Source organism: Rutidosis leptorrhynchoides, chromosome 3 (genome assembly GCF_046630445.1).
Source record: "Rutidosis leptorrhynchoides isolate AG116_Rl617_1_P2 chromosome 3, CSIRO_AGI_Rlap_v1, whole genome shotgun sequence".
Lineage (NCBI taxonomy): Eukaryota > Viridiplantae > Streptophyta > Magnoliopsida > Asterales > Asteraceae > Rutidosis > Rutidosis leptorrhynchoides.
The window spans coordinates 343,032,612-343,044,019 of NC_092335.1; positions in this window are offsets into that span (position 1 = coordinate 343,032,612).

Below are 11,408 nucleotides of genomic sequence, written 5' to 3' on the forward strand. Positions count from 1 at the left end.
AATGTTTTAAGTTTGTAAGTCGAAACTCTGTCCGTGTACCGCTACGCTAATAACACCCACTGTAAGTTATGTTTAATTTTGTTGTTAAATTAATGTCTCGTAGCTAAGTTATTATTATGATTATTTAAATCGAAGTAATCGTGATGTTGGGCTAAATATTAAGATTGGGTAATTGGGCTTTGTACCATAATTGGGGTTTGGACAAAAGAACAACACTTGTGGAAATTAGACTATGGGCTATTAATGGGCTTTATATTTGTTTAATTAAATGATAGTTTGTTAAGTTAATATAAAGATTTACAATTAAACGTACCTATAAATAACCATATACACTCGATCGGACACGATGGGCGGTATATTTATAAGTACTAATAATCGTTCATTTAACCGGACACGGGGATAGATTAATAGTCAATGGACTTATTAAAATAGGGGTGAATTATATACAAGGAAAATTGGTGTAATTATAGTTTAAGTCCCCAATTAGTTGGAATATTTGACTTCGGATATAAGGATAATTTGACGAGGACACTCGCACTTTATATTTATGACTGATGGACTGTTATGGACAAAAACCAGATGGACATATTGAATAATCCAGGACAAAGGACAATTAACCCATGGTAATAAACTAAAATCAACACGTCAAACATCATGATTACGGAAGTTTAAATAAGCATAATTCCTTTATTTCATATTTAATTGCACTTTTAATTATCGCACTTTTATTTACTGTCATTTTATTTAATTGCACTTTTAATTATCGTACTTTTTAATTATCGCAATTTTATTTATTGTCATTTTATTTATCGCACTTTAATTATTGTCATTTACTTTACGCTTTAAATTAAGTTATTTTTATTTTTAATATTTTACATTAGGTTTTAACTGCGACTAAAGTTTTAAAATCGACAAACCGGTCATTAAACGGTAAAAAAACCCCTTTTATAATAATAATACTACTTATATATATATATATATATATATATATATATATATATATATATATATATATATATATTTATTTACAAACATTGTTTTAAAAATATAGCATTAAACTTGGCTAGCTCCCTGTGGAACGAACCGGACTTACTAAAAACTACACTACTGTACGATTAGGTACACTGCCTATAAGAGTTGTAACAAGGTTTAGGTATATCCACTCTATAAATAAATAAATAACCTGTGTAAAATTGTATCGTATTTAATAGTATTTCGTAACAAAAATATAACTATTTCGTATACACCTCTACGCACATCAATTGTTCATGAGAAATATTCTCCTCTTTAAGAGCCTCATCTTGGGCTACTCAGATTTGACTATTGAGGTTTGAATGTATGGTGATGTTCAGGGCTCGGACACGAAGATGTGCCATCCTTTTCTTTCTGCTCAAAGCGTCGGCTACAACATTGGCCTTGCCAGGATGGTAACGAAGCTCACAATCATAGTCGTTCAGCGTCTCGATCCATCGTCGTTGTCTCATGTTCAGTTGTTTCTGATCGAATATGTGTTGGAGGCTTTTGTGGTTGGTGAAGATAGCACTTTTAGTTCCATAAAGATAGTGTCTCCACAATTTGAGCACAAAAACAACGGCTCCAAGTTCAAGATCGTGAGTAGTGTAGTTTCACTCGTGAATCTTCAGTTGATGAGAAGCATAAGCAATGACCTTCGTTCTTTGCATCAATACGCAACCAAAACCATTTTTCGAGGCATCACAATATACTATGAAATCGTCACTGCCTTCAGGAAGTGATAAGATAGGCGTTGTGGTTAACTTCTGCTTCAAGGTTTGAAATGCTAATTCGTGTTCGGTTTCCCAAACGAACTTCTTCCCTTTGTGAGTCAGCGCTGTCAAAGGACGCGCAATCAGAGAGAAACCTTCAATAAATCTTCGGTAGTAACCGGCGAGACCTAAAAATTAGCGGATATGAGTCAGAGTTGTGGGGGTTTCCCACTTTCTGATAGCTTCGATCTTTGTGGGATCAACTTTGATACCTTGATCGCTCACAATATGACCTAGGAATTGGACTTCCTTCAACCAAAACTCGCACTTGGAGAATTTGGCATAAAGTTGCTCTTGTCTCAAGAGTTCAAGCATTAGTCGAAGATGTTGCTCATGTTCTTCTTCACTTTTGGAGTAGATGAGGATATCATCTATTAAGATGATAATGAACTTATCTAGGTATGGCTTGCATACACGATTCATGAGATCCATAAACACGGTAGGTGCGTTGGTTAAACCGAATGGCATCACGAGGAACTCATAGTGACCATAACGGGTTCTGAACGCAGTTTTCATCACATCACTCTCCTTCACCCTCAGCTGGTGATAACCTGATCGCAAATCTATCTTAGTGTAAATGCTTGATCCTTGCAGCTGATCGAAAAGATCGTCAATTCTGGGAAGGGGATACCGATTCTTGATAGTCAACTTGTTCAGCTCATGATAATCGATACACATGCAAAAAGATCTATCCTTCTTCTTCACAAATAAAACAGTTGCGCCCCAAGGCGAAGAACTTGGTTGGATAAATCCACGGTCTAGCAGTTCTTGTAGTTGGCTCTGTCAGAAGGTGCTAGTCGATAAGGTGCGCGAGCTACAGTTGCAGCTCCTGGCACTAAATCAATCTGAAACTCCACTGCTCTTGATGGCGGTAATCCAGGCAATTCTTCTGGGAAGACATCGGGAAATTCGTTCACAATTCATACATCATCCACGCTCTTCACCTCAGTTTCTAATGTTTTCACATGTGCTAAAACAGCAAGACGTCCTTTCTTCATGATCTTTTGTGCTTTCATGCAACTAATGAGGTTCAGCTTCGAGTTACATCTCTCTCCGTAAATAATTAGTGGCTCACCATTTCCGTGTGGTATACGAATAGCTTTATCTCTACAGATAATGTCGGCCCTTACCTTGGTCAACCAGTCCATACTGACAATCACATCAAAACTTCCTAATTTGATGGGTATCAAGTCAATCTCGAAATCCACACCAGCTACGTTGATAATACCTCCTCGGCTAATTTGGTCAACTTTCTCAAGTTTTCCATTGGCTACCTCAACAAGCATACTCTCCTTTAAAGGAACTAATGACCAATTTATCTTAGAGCAAAAGCGTCTACATACATAACTCCTATCGGCACCAGTATCAAATAGGACAGAAGTTAATAGATTGTTGATAGTGAATATACCTGTAACCAAGTCGAGGTTCTCACAGGCATCCCTTGCGTTTATGTGAAAAGCTCTTCCACGCGCTGGCCCGCCGTCCTTTCTCTTGTTGGGACATTCATTCCTGAAGTGGTCCTATTGTCCACAATCATAGCATTTCCTTGGCCTAGTAGGGTTTGTCTTCACAGTTGGGGTGGTGATCTTGCAGTCTTTGCCAATATGCCCAGTCCTTTTACACTTTTCACAGACCGCGTTGCAGTACCCGGTATGATGCTTGTAGCATCTCTTGCACTGCGGGAGACTACCCTTGTAGTAGGGTTCGGGTTGGGGTTCCTCCCATCGTTGTTTCCCTTGAAACTTTCATTCCTTTTAGCTGGGTTTTGTTCATAGACCCTTCCCTTGTGGCTATCCCACTTACGTTTCTCATTACTAGCTCCCGATTCAGATTTTCCATTTTCTGGTTCTTTGCTGGTAATTTGGTTCATCAGGGTGTGCGCCATGCGCATAGCTTCCGGGACATCAGCTGGTTTTGAAGAGGTGAAATTTCCCTGAATGGACTTGGGAAGTCCCCACAAATACCGCTCCATTCGCTTAAATTCAGGGGTAACCATCGTGGGGCACATCAGAGCTAATTCCAGGTACCTTCGGTTATAACCATCAAGATCGGTTCCCACAACCTTCAACTCCCAAAACTCAGCTTCCATTTTCTGAATCTCTGTTATGGGGCAGTACTCCTCGATCATAGCCCCCTTAAGTTCCTCCCACGGTGTAGCATAAGCCTCGTCAATACCCTTAGCCTGAGCAAGTGTGTTCCACCAGGTTAAAGCGCCTTCTGATAGTGTACAGGATGTAGTGAACCGAACTTTTCCATGTTTATATATATTAATTGAGATTGATATTTACATGATTAAATGTTTCCAACATGTTAAGCAATCAAACTTGTTAAGACTTGATTAATTGAAATATGTTTCATATAGACAATTGACCACCCAAGTTGACCGGCGATTCACGAACGTTAAAACTTGTAAAAATAACACGACGATATATATATGGATATACGTATGGTTAACATGAGATTATGATAAGTATCTCCATAAGTATATTAACAATGAGTTATATACATATAAACAAGACTACTAACTTAAGGATTTCGAAACGAGACATATATGTAACGATTATCATTGTAACGACATTTAAATGTATATATATCATATTAAGATATATTAATATATCATAATATCATGATAATATAATAATTTAACATCTCATTAGATATAATAAACAATGGGTTAACAACATTAATTGAGATCGTTAACTTAAAGGTTTCAAAACAACACTTACATGTAACGACTAACGATGACTTAACGACTCAGTTAAAATGTATATACATGTAGTGTATTTAGATGTATTAAAATACTTTTGGAAGACTTCAAGACATATATCAAAACACTCATATTTAACGAAAATGGTTACAGTTACTTTCCCATTCTTTTCTTTCATCAAGAATTCTAGTCGTATTCTTACCCGTATTATACACAGCTTCAAAACGTACTTACTATGAGTATATACCAATAGGAACTAGCATGGGATTCCACTCTTGATTATGTCATGTATGACTAATCAATTTTAACTTCTACCATGAGCTAGTCAACTAACTAGAACTCCTTTTAACCCCACTCACCACTCACCAATTACCACGCATCATTCACTCAATTTCACTTCCAATTCTCTTTCTAATTCTCTCTCAACACACACACACTATTATGAACGTATTTTTAAAGTATTTAATCATCATCTTCATCAAAAATCACTTCAAGAATCAAGCTATAATCATCATAGGAAGAACACTTCAAGAACACTTCAAAAATCCCTTCAAGTTTACTAATTTACTTCCAAGCTTTCTAATCCATTCCAAGTAATCATCTAAGATCAAGAAACCTTTGTTATATACAGTAGGTTATCTTTCTTATTCAAGGTAATATTCATATTCAAACTTTGATTCAATTTCTATAACTATAAACTATCTTAATTCGAGTAAAAATCTTACTTGAACTTGTTTTTGTGTCATGATCCTACTTCAAGAACTTTCAAGCCATCCAAGATCCTTTGAAGCTAGATCATTTCTTCTCACTTCCAGTAGGTTTACCTACTAAACTTGAGGTAGTAATGATGTTCATAACATCATTCGATTCATACATATAAAGCTATCTTATTCGAAGGTTTAAACTCGTAATCACTAGAACATAGTTTAGTTAATTCTAAACTTGTTCGCAAACAAAAGTTAATCCTTCTAACTTGACTTTTAAAATTAACTACACACATGTTCTATATCTATATGATATGCTAACTTAATGATTTAAAACCTGGAAACACGAAAAACACCGTAAAACCGGATTTACGCCGTCGTAGTAACACCGCGGGCTGTTTTGGGTTAGTTAATTAAAAACTATGATAAACTTTGATTTAAAAGTTGTTATTCTGAGAAAATAATTTTTATTATGAACATGAAACTATATCCAAAAATTATGGTTAAACTCAAAGTGGAAGTATGTTTTCTAAAATGGTCATCTAGACGTCGTTCTTTCGACTGAAATGACTACCTTTACAAAAACGACTTGTAACTTATTTTTCCGACTATAAACCTATACTTTTTCTGCTTAGATTCATAAAATAGAGTTCAATATGAAACCATAGCAATTTGATTCACTCAAAACGGATTTAAAATGAAGAAGTTATGGGTAAAACAAGATTGGATAATTTTTCTCATTTTAGCTACGTGAAAATTGGTAACAAATCTATTCCAACCATAACTTAATCAACTTGTATTGTATATTATGTAATCTTGAGATACCATAGACACGTATACAATGTTTCGACCTATCATGTCGACACATCTATATATATTTCGGAACAACCATATACACTCTATATGTGAATGTTGGAGTTAGCTATACAGGGTTGAGGTTGATTCCAAAATATATATAGTTTGAGTTGTGATCAATACTGAGATACGTATACACTGGGTCATGGATTGATTCAAGATAATATTTATCGATTTATTTCTGTACATCTAACTGTGGACAACTAGTTGTAGGTTACTAACGAGGACAGCTGACTTAATAAACTTAAAACATCAAAATATATTAAAAGTGTTGTAAATATATTTTGAACATACTTTGATATATATGTATATATTGTTATAGGTTCGTGAATCAACCAGTGGCCAAGTCTTACTTCCCGATGAAGTAAAAATCTGTGAAAGTGAGTTGTAGTCCCACTTTTAAAATCTAATATTTTTGGGATGAGAATACATGCAGGTTTTATAAATGATTTACAAAATAGACACAAGTACGTGAAACTACATTCTATGGTTGAATTATCGAAATCGAATATGTCCCTTTTTATTAAGTCTGGTAATCTAAGAATTAGGGAACAGACACCCTAATTGACGCGAATCCTAAAGATAGATCTATTGGGTCTAACAAACCCCATCCAAAGTACCAGATCCTTTAGTACTTCGAAATTTTATATCATATCCGAAGGGTGTCCCGGAATGATGGGGATATTCTTATATATGCATCTTGTTAATGTCGGTTACCAGGTGTTCACCATATGAATGATTTTTATCTCTATGTATGGGATGTGTATTGAAATATGAAATCTTGTGGTCTATTATTATGATTTAATATATATAGGTTAAACCTATAACTCACCAACATTTTTGTTGACGTTTTAAGCATGTTTATTCTCAGGTGATTATTAAGAGCTTCCGCTGTCGCATACTTAAATAAGGACGAGATTTGGAGTCCATGCTTGTATGATATTGTGTAAAAACTGCATTCAAGAAACTTATTTTGTTGTAACATATTTGTATTGTAAACCATTATGTAATGGTCGTGTGTAAACAGGATATTTTAGATTATCATTATTTGATAATCTACGTAAAGCTTTTTAAAACCTTTATCTATGAAATAAAGGTTATGGTTTGTTTTAAAAATGAATGCAGTCTTTGAAAAACGTCTCATATAGAGGTCAAAACCTCGCAACGAAATCAATTAATATGGAACATTTTTAATCAATATGAACGGGACATTTCAGTTGGTATCCGAGCATTGGTCTTAGAGAACCAGAATTTTGCATTAGTGTGTCTTATCGAGTTTGTTAGGATGCATTAGTGAGTCTGGACTTCGACCGTGTTTACTTGAAAAATGATTGCTTAACAAATTTTGTCGAAAACTATATATTTTTAACATGTGAATATTATGTGATATATTAATCTCTTAATGCGTTTGATATTATGTGATAGATGTCTACCTCTAGAACAAGTCCCAATGACTCACCTAATAATAATGAAGAGTCAAATGTAAATTGGAATGATTCGTGGACTGATTCACAAGTTCCCGAAGAGGAACCGGAAGAAGAGTCGGAACCAGAAGAAGAATCGGAACCGGAAGAAGAATCGGAACCGGATGAAGAAATAGAACCGGTGGGGGAAATAATAAAACGGTTAAGTAAAAGAAAATCCTCAACCAACCGACCAAGGTTAATTATGGTCAATGGTGTTTCCGCTAAGGAAGCAAAATATTGGGAGGATTACCAATTCTCCGATGAATCGGATTCTGACGAGAATTCCGATGATGTTATAGAAATTACCCCAACTGAATTTAAAAAGGCAAAAGAAAATAATAAGGGAAAGGGCATAAAAATAGAGAAATCTAATTCCAATCCCGATGAACTTTATATGTATCGTCAACCCCCGAAGTCCTTAAGTTGTAACAATGACCCGGGAACCTCTAAACCACCAGGTTTTTCTAAACCAATGTGGATAACGACGGCTCGTATTAGGAGAACATCATATATCCCTAGAAACTTGGCAAAACGAACCAAAACCGAAGAAGAAGAAACAAGCGAGTTGGAATAAGATAGTTGTATTTGTGTGGTGTAATATAAGTAATATAGTGTGCTTATGCTTTATGATATATGTAAAAATTGCTTGTATTAATAAGTATTTTTTTTATGAATCTAACTCTTGTCTATTTTACAGTATAAAAACACAAAATGGATAGACAACCCAATATTTTAAGAGACCTACCCGGAGACATGATTGATGAAATCTTGTCTAGAGTCGGTCAGAATTCTTCGGCACAACTATTTAAGGCGAGATCAGTTTGTAAGACATTCGAAGAACGTTCCAAGAATGCCTTGGTTTATAAAAGGCTTTCGTTCGAAAGATGGGGGATATCACATTGGGAAATCCATAAGTTAAGATGTGTTTACTTTGACGCATATATTGCGGGGAACCCAAATGCTATTTTACGCAATGGGTTAAGAAATTATTTTGACTCAATATATCCGAATATTGGACTTCGTGATTTAGAAAAAGCGGCTAACATGCAACATAAAGAAGCATGTTATGCTTACGGATTAGTAATGTTCGCTTCTCACCAAAGTGAGAACAAGAACATCGGGCTACAACTATTAAACAAAACGTTCCCACAAGTGACGGAGTCGGTAATTGGGGTAAGAAATGAGGTTTTTAGATTGTTACAGGACTGTTGGACATTACGTAACCCTCGTCCCTTTGACGACGTTACAACACGCTGTCTTATCAATGGCCATAACGGTTATGTTCCACAAGACCAAGGATGGGAAGTAATCCTAGTAAAACCAGAATGCATGACTTGTTTCTGGACGTATGAATTACGTGTCTTTATTGCCTTTGCTGAACGACTTGTGTACTAGCTAGAATTATCTTCACAACCATCTTGTATCAAATTTATTGTGTGCTATATTTCATGCTATATGTAAAATAAGCGGTATTGTAAGTTTGTAAAATATTGTGTAAAAGTTTGAACGCGAAATATTATTATAATCAGTTTTTCATATAGAATTGTAGTAGTTGAATTGTATATTAGCTACTAAGTATGAACTTAACGGGTAGGTACTACCCGAATTTAAACTTATAAAATGCTAATATGAAGAAAAAGCTTTTATAAATGAGTTCATATTATGCTACAAAATATTATTAACTACTCTTAATATTCTGTATGATTAACTTGTTCCATTTGACTATTTTGAAGGAAATGGCACCGACTACTCGACACACCGTGAATATGAATGAAGAGGAATTCCGTACTTTTCTAGCTTCAAACATAGCCGCAGTACAGGCTGCGCTACATACCAACAATAACCTTGGATCTAGCAGTACAGGAAATCGTGTAGGATGCACCTACAAAGAATTCACTGCCTGCAAACCTTTGGAATTTGATGGAACCGAAGGACCGATCGGATTGAAACGGTGGACCGAGAAGGTCGAATCGGTGTTTGCCATAAGTAAGTGTACTGAAGAGGACAAAGTAAAGTACGCTACGCATACCTTCACAGGTTCTGCGTTAACATGGTGGAATACCTATCTAGAGCAAGTGGGACAAGACGATGCGTACGCACTACCGTGGTCAGCATTCAAGCACTTGATGAACGAGAAGTACCGTCCCAGAACCGAGGTCAATAAGCTTAAGACAGAACTTAGAGGGTTACGAACCCAAGGATTTGATATTACCACGTACGAAAGACGATTCACAAAATTGTGCCTATTGTGTCCGGGAGCATTCGAAGATGAGGAAGAGAAGATCGACGCATTTGTGAAAGGATTACCGGAAAGAATCCAAGAAGATATAAGTTCACACGAGCCCGCCTCCATACAACAGGCATGTAGAATGGCTCACAAACTATTGAACCAGATTGAAGAAAGAATTAAAGAACAGACTGCTGAAGAGGCCAATGTGAAGCAAGTCAAAAGAAAGTGGGAGGAAAACGGTGATAAGAATCACCAATACAACAACAACAGCAATTACAACAATAATCGCAACAATTATCCCAACAATCGCAACATCAATCGCAACTACAACAAACGACCCAACAACAACAACAACAACAACAACAGCAACTACAACAATCATCCCAACAACAATAATAACCGCAACAACAACAACAATCAGAAGCAGCTATGCCCAAGGTGTGAAACGTATCACTCGGGGTTTTGCACCAAATTTTGAAGCAAGTGTAAAAGAAATGGTCATAGCGCGGCAAAGTGTGAGGTCTACGGACCAGGGGTTAATAGAACGAAAGGAACAAATTGTGTCGGAACGAGTAATGGCGGAGCAAGTAGTGTCGGAGCAAGTTATGCCAATGTAGTTTGTTATAAATGTGGAAAACCGGGCCACATTATTAGAAATTGCCCGAACCAGGAGAACACGAATGGACAAGGCCGCGGAAGAGTTTTCAATATTAATGCGGCAGAGGCACAGGAAGACCCGGAGCTTGTTACGGGTACGTTTCTTATTGACAATAAATCTGCTTACATTTTATTTGATTCGGGTGCGGATAGAAGCTATATGAGTAGAGATATTTGTGCTAAATTAAGTTGTCCATTGACGCCTTTGGATAGTAAATTTTTACTCGAATTAGCAAATGGTAAATTAATTTCAGCAGATAATATATGTCGGAATCGAGAAATTAAACTGGTTAGCGAAACATTTAAGATTGATTTGATACCAGTAGAGTTAGGGAGTTTTGATGTGATAATCGGTATGGACTGGTTGAAAGAAGTGAAAGCAGAGATCGTTTGTTACAAAAATGCAATTCGCATTATACGAGAAAAAGGAAAACCCTTAATGGTGTACGGAGAAAAGGGCAACACGAAGCTACATCTTATTAGTAATTTGAAGGCACAAAAACTAATAAGAAAAGGTTGCTATGCTGTTCTAGCACATGTCGAGAAAGTACAAACTGAAGAAAAGAGCATCAATGATGTTCCCATTGCAAAAGAATTTCCCGATGTATTTCCGAAAGAATTACCGGGATTACCCCCACATCGATCCGTTGAATTTCAAATAGATCTTGTACCAGGAGCTGCACCAATAGCTCGTGCTCCTTACAGACTCGCATCCAGCGAGATGAAAGAACTGCAAAGCCAATTACAAGAACTTTTAGAGCATGGTTTCATTCGACCAAGCACATCACCGTGGGGAGCTCCTGTTTTGTTTGTCAAGAAGAAAGATGGTACATTCAGGTTGTGTATCGACTACCGAGAGTTGAACAAACTTACCATCAAGAACTGCTACCCACTACCGAGAATCGATGACTTATTTGATCAACTACAAGGCTTGTCTGTTTATTCAAAGATTGACTTACGTTCCGGGTATCATCAAATGCGGGTGAAAGAAGATGATATTCCAAA